The following is a 9,952-nucleotide window of genomic DNA, read 5'->3' on the forward strand; positions in this document are numbered from 1 at the left end:
AGTTTATTTGCTCAAACCAAACACAAATAAACAAACCCTAATGTTTGATTATATAGGGTGTGATCATTGTGTGTGGGTTTAACCCTTTCTACATCTCTCCTGGTGACAGTCCAGTGTTATTCAGTGTGCTGTAGATTGAACAAACCCATATGATCAGGAGAAACATCTGGAAACACACTCTATTCTTCACTCGCTACTACTTTTTAGAAAAAAAAAATCCTTTTACTTTTAGTGTATTTACGTTTCTATATTTATGGTAATTATGTAAAATCATCTACAAGAACCATGCTTATTGAGAAGATGAATTATTTTGTGTCTAAGATTTTGCACAGTTCCATATAAACATTTACTGTAAAACACCTGTAAAGAGTGGAGTACTACACAAGCTCAAGCCTTTCATAAATGTTCAATGACACATCTCAGCAACTGCCCCATCCATGGCTTCTATTAGACGTGTGTTTTGAGTCTTGTTTTATATTCTTTTCTAAAAGGAAATGCATCAAGATCCCGCTCCGTGGACAGTGAATTCGTGCTACAGATGCAGAGGAGATGAGTCTGAAAAAAGGAAACGCTGGAGTGTTCCTTTAAAGAAGAGCTTTTGAGTCGGATGCACACACACTCACAATCTCTCTCACACTCACACACACAAACATTAACGCCTACCTGCCAAGCTCTGATTCATTCAGTCATTCATCCATCTGAAAGGAGTGAATGAAAGGACCCGGTATTTTCATTGTGACTGTAACCATGAGCATTAGGCATAGCGCCGTCGTTCAGAGCCGTTGTGAAACACAGGACAGTAAATGACACCCGGGAACGATGGTAAAAATTAGAGTTGGCAAACATTGAAGATCAAAGTGCGATGTATTCTCGTTAGTGTTCTCTGAGCATGTCTTTGATTTTCAGGCGAGAACTGAAGTGCTTAAAAAAATTAAATATCTGACAAAAAGCCTGGAGAAGGTTAATGCTTCAGTAAGGGACTCCCTGCTACGAGCTCACGCACAACAAACATGTTTACAGTAAAATGCAATAAAGGAATCATAAAAAAAGAGGAGGTTGTTGAAGTATATTTTTTTCCACATCGAGGTTTGTACATTACACTTCCAGTGTCAGACTTTTCCCCCGAACGCTGCATGAGACAGACATGGGCTTTTCTGCTGATCCATCTGGGGAAAGAAGAGGAGTAAGAGACGAGGGAAACCCTGAATGAACCTTCTTCACAGCATGGCACTGGATCAGGTGAGAAGGAAAAAAAGAAAAGCACGAAGGCTGGCTATGCTCGCTTCCTCCGATCGAGACCTTCAAGGAGGAGGAGGTTGTTTTATTCTTTATGAAGTCTAAGGTCCTTTGAGGCTTTCCAGGTTCAAGAGTTGAAGTCTATGCTTCTCTCAGCATTAAATGAGGAGGAGAGTCCAAATTTGCCACCACTCCCCCCACCCTCCAGGATCCCACGGGTGTCCACCGAGTGACCACCATGAACGGAGGGGATTGTCACAACATTTCAAGTGCAATGGAAGCGTGAGGACCAATTAGAAAATGGGGACGATGCCTTTGAACGAGGGCAGTGGCAGAGTCACGATTTGAGGACAGGACATGGCATGAGATGGATGAAAGTCTCCATGAAGACGTCTAAAGCGCAGTCTTGCTCGTCTGCTTTATATACACATACACAACAGAGCACCCAGGGACCCTCAGGGAGGGGCTCTGATCGGAGATGGGCCGCACGGAGGCGCCGAGTTCAATCATGAGCTCCTGGGGTTGGGCAGATCGAAGACCATGGGGGAGTTCATTGGCTGGAAGTTGACTGTACACGCAGAGGCATTGATAAACGTTGTGGTTCCGTCCGTCATCATCCCGTAACCTGATAAACACACACGTGACAACAGGTTTTGACAGGAGACATGAGCACATGCCTGATACATATCACATGTACAAACAGGTTTTAAAGTGTTTCTGTGTAACGTATGATTGTAATTGAAGGTTCAAACATTCTCTTTTGTCATTAGATTGTAACTGATGTATTAAAAGAAAATTTCACGACCGTAAATCGAAAAACGATTTTTATAAAATTCAGGCGATGTTTCCACAACATTTGCTGCTCTGTTGCAGTGTTTGTTAATGACTAAAGAACAAACTGGCTCTATGCTAGGCATTCTCTCTCTCTCTCTCTCTCTCTCTCTCTCTCTCTCTCTCTCTCTCTCTCTCTCTCTCTCTCTCCTTCCTGCTCTCTCTCTCTCTCTCTCTCTCTCTCTTTCCTGCTCTCTCTCTCTCTCCTTCCTGCTCTCTCTCTCTCCTTCCTGCTCTCTCTCTCTCTCTCTCTCTCTCTCTCTCTCCTTCCTGCTCTCTCTCTCTCCTTCCTGCTCTCTCTCTCTCTCCTTCCTGCTCTCTCTCTCTCTCCTTCCTGCTCTCTCTCTCCTTCCTGCTCTCTCTTTCTCTCCTTCCTGCACTCTCTCTCTCTTCTTCCTGCTCTCTCTCTCTCTCTCTCTCTGCTCATGGCAGAGGCATCTGGAGTTGTTTTAGACAACTGAGAGAACTCGAAAAGCACAAACCAAAATGAGGATATTGCTCTGTTCCTGCTTCCTTTGGGGGTTAATATTGACTTATTTTATGAAGTTTCAGATCACTTAAGGTGGAAATGTCTCCAAACTCGGAGACGGCAAAGTGCATTACTGACAGTGCTACAAAACTAAACACCTAAACTAAACAAATGAGTTTCTGTGGTGATTCAAACAGTGAATAAAAACTTACAGACGAGTTACTCTTCAGCCGCCTACAAACAGCAGTCGTTATTGTCCCTTAAACACACTATTCCACCTTAAAAGACACAGGCTTAGAACTGCGTTAACCCACAATCATAGATGTTCCTTTTAAAAATGGCAATTATCAATTTATTTCAAATAAACTCCCCCAAATATTAAGTATTAATTCACTACTTTCACAGTCGCTAACATCAAACCCCCATCTGTAACTCGTCTGAACCCAAACTCACACATATTTTCGGACGCAGTATTGTCCCCAAGAACAGAACAAACCCATTACAGTCTTCTGCAGCTTTTTCCTGATGGAGCTCAGAATGAACACAGCGCCCAATAAACTCTTCACTCTGCTTCGTTTTTAGGTTCTTTTTTGCTGAATACAATGATAAATGTCAGTTTTAATATGACACAACAGTCACCACAAAATGACAAAAGAGTGCTGAGGCACATGTTTGCACTTGTGCACTCTGCATTGTCTGTGTGAGTTGTTTCATGGAGCACCTTTGCCCTGAAGGAATGCTGTTTCTTTTCACTGGGTGCTGTAAACTGTGTGTGGTTGGAATGACAATGCAATCCACTTTACTTTACTTGAGACTGTTTGAATTACAATTATACAATAAATATATAATATATCATTATTACAAAAAAAGGCTTTAAACATTATTTATATGACTAATTTTTGTAAACAATAAAACACAAACATATTACAACTGTAATGTACAGTGCACATTTCAAAATTTCCAAAACACACATCTACGAAAGTCAAGGAATATGAGAGAACTCTATAGTTCAGGAAAGGTTAATGTTGGAAGTGTGCTGTGAGGTTCAGATGGCATTCAGCCACAGGTTTAATTGCTTCGTTACTGAAATTATGTTCTAATGTCGGGAGGTGGGGGGGAGGGGGGGGGGTTTGTTCTGGACCACTTCGACTCATCTCAAATACAGAGTACTGTGAGCTTAGAAATGAGTGAATACAACTGAATCCACCTGTTAAAGAGGGCACCTGGTCAGTTTTGGATAGAAAGTGTAAGTCACTTTGACTGTGAGATGTACAGTGGAACCTCTACTAACAAACTTTCCAAGATACGAACCGGGCATTTGAATATTTTTTGCCTCCACCAACAAACCACGACTCTAGAAACTCTAGAAGCCGGCGGCTGGAAATGTCCACTGACCCCAATCGGCGAGTCTCCCAGCGCCCCCCAGACTTGAGTGAACTTTTAAGATTAGCACATTGTAGCTTTAGCAATTTAGCATTAGTGTAAATAGCAGACATTGAAATTCGTGCTAAGTTAATCCGTATCTACGCTTCGTCTCCCCACATTCACCCCCCCTCCCACCTCCCGTCATACAGCCAGTGCCTGTGTTACTCCTCCAGCCAGTCGTCACGTCTTCAAGGTAGCGATGTGTAACCACTTACAACTTTATTATTTCTTTTTTATTACTGTTTCCACTGTATTTCTTTTATTTTTAGTAACGCTACATGTATTTTTTTACTAATTTGAGAGTGTTGTAAACACATATCAGTGCAAAAAGGGTGACTTTCAGGGCGGGGGCTGGAACACATTAATTGTTTTTGCATCATTTTAAATGTGGAAAACTGACTCGAGAAACAAACTTTTCCACTTACGAACCGGGTCACGGAACGGATCAAGTTCGTAAGTAGAGGTTCCACTGTATATTTAACGCATGTCACTAGTAATAATTTCCACTTTAAAGGTGATTTGTCCTGTTATTTATTGTTTTGTTAAATTATAAGCGGTAGATTTGTATGAATTGTGACGTTTAAAACCAATTTCTGTTGAGTTTAGAAGGAAAAGAGCATGAGTTATTCTCATCTACAAAACGTGGGCACTGCAGAAACGATCTGGGACCCACTGCTGCAACCAGTCCTGAGATGTTCAGACAAATGAATTACCAACTAAATGAATTATTTCTAAAATCACAGTTGAATATTCACTGAGCACTGCTGAATATTTAATTACATGCAGTTACTGGCAGTGACGTTTGGTCCATATCATGATGCAGAACGGAAGAGACAGTGACTGTAACATTGGGTAATCACGCCTTTATACAGAATCATCAAGGACTCACGCGTGTTGTGTCAAAAGACAAATCCACAAGGCCACACACTGTGTAGACATCACTTGGCTCTGTGAATGCATGGTTTGATAAGCTTCATCTTTCACACAGATGAATGCATCTGAGTGGAAGCCCATGTATAAAGTAAAGGAAAATAAAAGCAGTGGAATTCTGATGGTCCTCATGATGAGAGATGAGAGAGAAATAAATTATATCCAGGGTTCACGTGTGTCAGCTAATTGAGAATTCTCTAATCTCCCTTTAATTTCAATAAACAGACTTCTGTATAAACTCAGCGCAGGGAAGAGTGCACAAAATCACAATCAGATTGATCCACAATCCTCCCTTCAGATTACCCTATCACTTTATGACTCTCTGTAATAATAGGAGATGAAAACAAATCTATTTTGGACACCCCTCGGATCACAGCTGCAAAAACAACTACAAAATCCCTTTCATGAAAGTAAACCTCAAACCAAATTAACAAATAAGATCTGGTGCGGTTCGCCTCGGCGTAGCTGAAAAGCGATTGTGATTTTCAGTGCTAATTTTATTCAGAGTGAATCTGAATGTGATCTAGTTCCTATTCAGAGCACCGCAGGGAGACGGCCTGCCCCGCTAATCCCAAAATAGGGTGAAGCTTCTTGGTACCACGAGTCCTCCGGAGCTCACAGAGTGTGTAAGCGAAGCAGAGGCATTTTGTGTGATGTCTTATTCATCACAGATCCGTAACGCCTGCGCGGCTCATTCTCAGCAGTGGCTCTGTCTGCTTCTTTATGAGACGGGCGTATAAACACTACCTTCATGAATGTGTCCAAACACATGGAGCTTGGGCTGGACTCTTCTCTGGACTGTGTTGAGGAGCTCCATGCAGCCGACGCGCTGCATCTTCCTGGGCACCCAGTCTAGAAAACCTGTGTAAAAGCACATGTTAATGAAAGCAAAATCAGTTTAAGTATCACCTTGATAGTTATCATGTGCATGTTGAGGAGGGATGTCATTTCAGCCTCACAAATGTTCATCTGGCAGTGGTTTAAAGAACAGGACACTTTCAGGGGTCTGTGTATCTTCAGTTCCTTCATTTACTCTGTTTTCTCCGGGTTTGTGTGTGGTAAGTTTGGTGGGATGCAAGACTCTGACTCCATTTCATTTTTACAAGTTTTTATAAATGAATCCTCTGTGATTTTACCAGGACAGCACTATGGATAAAATCTCAGTCAGGATTAAACCATTTTGAACTGTTTAGTTTGCCCACTTTTAGGAGATGTAACATATGAAAAGGAATGTGTAAATTATACCATGCTTGTCCAGTTGAGTTTAATGCGTGCTAAAACATTCATTCATTGTCTGTAACCACTTATCCAGTTCAAGGTCGCGGTTGGTCTGTCTGGAGCCTGCCTGGATACACTGGGCACAAGACGGAAACACACCCTGCCCTGGAGAGGGTGCCAGTCCATCGCAGGGCGACACACACACACACTCACACCGACGGACACTTTTGAGTCTCCAATCCACCTACCAACGTGTGTTTTTGGAGCGTGGGAGGAAACCAGAGCACCCAGAGGAAACCCACGCAGACACAGGGAGAACACACCACACTCCACACAGACGGAAACCCACGCAGACACAGGGAGAACACACCACACTCCTCACAGACAGTCACCTGGAGGAAACCCATGCAGACACAGAGAGAACACACCACACTCCTCACAGACAGTCACCCGGAGGAAACCCACGCAGACACAGGGACAACACACCACACTCCTCACAGACAGTCACCCGGAGGAAACCCACGCAGACACAGGGAGAACACACCACACTCCTCACAGACAGTCACCCGGAGGAAACCCACGCAGAAACAGGGAGAACACACCACACTCCTCACAGACAGTCACCCGGAAGAAACCCACGCAGACACAGGGAGAACACACCACACTCCTCACAGACAGTCACCCGGAGGAAACCCACGCAGACACAGGGAGAACACACTACACTCCTCACAGACAGTCACCCGGAGGAAACCCACGCAGACACAGGGACAACACACCACACTCCTCACAGACAGTCACCCGGAGGTAACCCACACAGACACAGGGAGAACACACCACACTCCTCACAGACAGTCACCCGGAGGAAACCCACACAGACACAGGGAGAACACACCACACTCCTCACAGACAGTCACCCGGAGGAAACCCACACAGACACAGGGAGAACACACCACACTCCTCACAGACAATCACCCGGAGCAGGACTCAAACCCACAACCTCCAGGACCATTAGTAAGCCATTAAAAACTGGTGCTGTGTCGACCCTGAGGAATCAAATATCCGACTCCTTGGGAGTTGATTCATCATTAGGTATCTCATCTATCACGAGGAGCTGAACACTGTACCGTCTCTGAAAAGCAAGTAAGTGTTTGTTCCTTGACTCTACCTGTTTATATATGGCTTTAGCTCTGTCCTTTTAAATCAAAGAGGATTCATAATGAAGAGGAGTCAGAGAGATTTTTGTCTTCCACACTTTTGACTTTATCTTCCTTTAAAATCTTCTATCCATTTAAATAAAAATAAATAAACGGGTGATCCCATGATTCAGAGTCATTCCAGTGTCATTATATAAGCGTTTCAAATCATTTTAATAAACATTCAGCTTTTAAACGGCATGGTCCTGCATTGGTCAACACACAAATGCTTGAATATCCTAAGCCAGTGGATCTCAAACATTTTAGTCGCAGTACCACCCGTTATCAAACCAGAACCTCCAAGTACCGCCTATGACTTTTACCACAGAAACATGTGGCCTCTGGATCTTCCTCTGTGCCGGGGGCATAAGGCAAAATCTGGCTTGAATTTTTGCATATTTTTGTTGCTTTTTATTTACTTGAAATTTGCTTAACACAAAATTATCTAAAATAATTGCTAAAAATTAATAATAAGTAATTAATTGCGAATGTTTTAAACACAATTACACATTTATGAGAAAATATAAAATGTATGGGCAGTAATCATTGAAAGAAATAAAAATGAGAAGAGGTCAATGTAATATCAGTTACGTGCTTTAAAAGGCTCCAGGTGAAAACAGCGTGGCGCCGGGAGCAGGTCACAGCAGCTCTCGGCGCTTGTAGTAGTAGGTGGAGGAGGGGCAGCGCTGTGTTAAACCTTGTTTTAGGGCTGTAATGATGTGAAGAATGGCCATGTTTTATTTTGTTTTCATGTGTACAGAATTCTCTATTTCTGCCTCTGGATTTAGTCTTTCTGGGCTCCCGAGTTTTTCTCTGGCTTGGTCTCAGCTTGCTTTCTTGTTTTTATAATAAAATCTAAACTGCTCACATCTGATACTGGGCTTTCTTTACATGGATATCTCAAAAAGCTGGGGGATCATATTCTCTCCCTGGAACCAAGGGGAGGAACGCCGTCTTCCCTCACAGACGTAATCAACTACGGTGTGTGCGTAGCACGTTGTATTTTTCTACAACACGAATTTCAGTTATTACTAACTTACTTAATTAAGTAGTACATTTTTGGAGGTCATTTGGCGTGCTACTGCTTGTTGCTTCACGTACCACTAGTGTTACATGTACCACGGTTTTAGAAACACTGTCTTTTCTGTGAGGAAATTACAGGAGCGCTGTATAATCTCGGTTTTGGCTCTGCGTCAACAGATCTGATACACATTTAAAAACACACAATGCAGAATAAAGCAAAAGAGCAGACGCAGGAAAGAAAGCGTACGTAAAGAAACACAAGCGCTGCTTAAAAAAGGGATGCATTGTCTTGTTTGCCCAAATGTTTTTCTCTGTTGTCAGAGGTGTTGGGGTCAGCGTAGGCACAGACTGAAGGAACTGTAGTAAAGACACCCTGTGACTGTCGCCATGTGTTCAGCTGATTCAAATGAAGTTCGGTTTCAGCTTTGGCCAAGGACTTTCATTCTGGTTTGTCACATCTCAGTATATGTTCATATAAGGGGATATATAACACACATCTCCGGAGGTGCAGTGATTCTTATTTAGAGCCGGCTGGCAAACGTACAGATGAACACACACACACACACACACACACACACACAGGAAGGAACATTCTCTCTCTCTCTCTCTCTCTCTCTCTCTCTCACACACACACACACACACACACACACACACACAACCTCATGAGAATTAAGCCTTTGTCACATACTGTGAAAGCCCAAGAGCTGGGCGTCTTAAACTGCAGCTGTCTTTATGGAGAAACTTCCTCCTGCCATAAACATAATGTGTGTGTGTGTGTGTGTGTGTGTGTGTGTGTGTGTGTGTGTGTGTTTTATTGTGTGCAGAGGGATTTGCCGCACTGCGAACAGCGTCTCAGCGTTGCATGCTTTAGCAGCCTGCTGTAGCCACTCCATCTGCCAAACCCTCAGAGCAAATGTGTGCGTGAGGGTGTGTTTCAATGAAAACTAAATTACAGGAAAAAGCCTTGAGTTAGATACTACCTGTGTGTGTGTGTGTGTGTGTGTGTGTGTGTGTGGTTTGTTACTTACCCAGAGGAGGGCAGTGTGTGAGCAGAATGTCAGTGGAGTCTGGGATTTGGTTCCACTTGTCCAACAGAGCCTGGCCTCGTGGCAGATTAAAACCCCAGCCATAGTACCACGGCTGCCTGCCTCACACACACACACACACACACACACACAAACAGAGAGTTAATGTCTAATGATGCAAAACAAGTTCTAGAAAACATGACCACCATCATCATCTTCCTCCAAACCCCTGCTGCAGTGCTCTGATCTTCCCCAAACTAATCTTAATCCTGTCCCAGATTACTCCAACACTGACAGAGGTAATCTGACACTCCTGTGTGTGTGTGTGTTCGTGAATTTATATGAAGTACAGAGACGAGAGACTTATGAAATCTGTTTTGATTTCTCATGTTTATTTGTAAATAAATCGTTCACAAACCACAGTCACAGTACCACTCTGGTGTTGAGTATTAAGTGAATTAATAACTGAACTCACCATTCTCCCATTTAGAAGACTAACGCTGCATTAACGTTGGCTCATGCACTGAAAATGTGCCGTGGAAAGCAGAGCCAAGCTGAACTTTATGTAACTGAATCTGGCCAATGTCTCTGTCCAATCTGAA

The 9,952-nt window shown here is 43.1% G+C and overlaps 1 long non-coding RNA gene across 1 annotated transcript; it reads right to left on the reverse strand.

Moving 5' to 3' along the window:
* Positions 1-377: 377 nt before the first annotated feature.
* LOC136695412 (uncharacterized) lies at positions 378-9,446 on the reverse strand. The gene is made up of 3 exons (XR_010802285.1): positions 9,354-9,446; positions 5,639-5,752; positions 378-1,861 (listed from the first exon to the last, which is right to left on the reverse strand). It is a non-coding gene; the product is annotated as an uncharacterized lncRNA (long non-coding RNA).
* Positions 9,447-9,952: the final 506 nt, after the last annotated feature.

Source organism: Hoplias malabaricus, chromosome 4 (genome assembly GCF_029633855.1).
Source record: "Hoplias malabaricus isolate fHopMal1 chromosome 4, fHopMal1.hap1, whole genome shotgun sequence".
NCBI classification, from domain to species: Eukaryota; Metazoa; Chordata; class Actinopteri; order Characiformes; family Erythrinidae; genus Hoplias; species Hoplias malabaricus.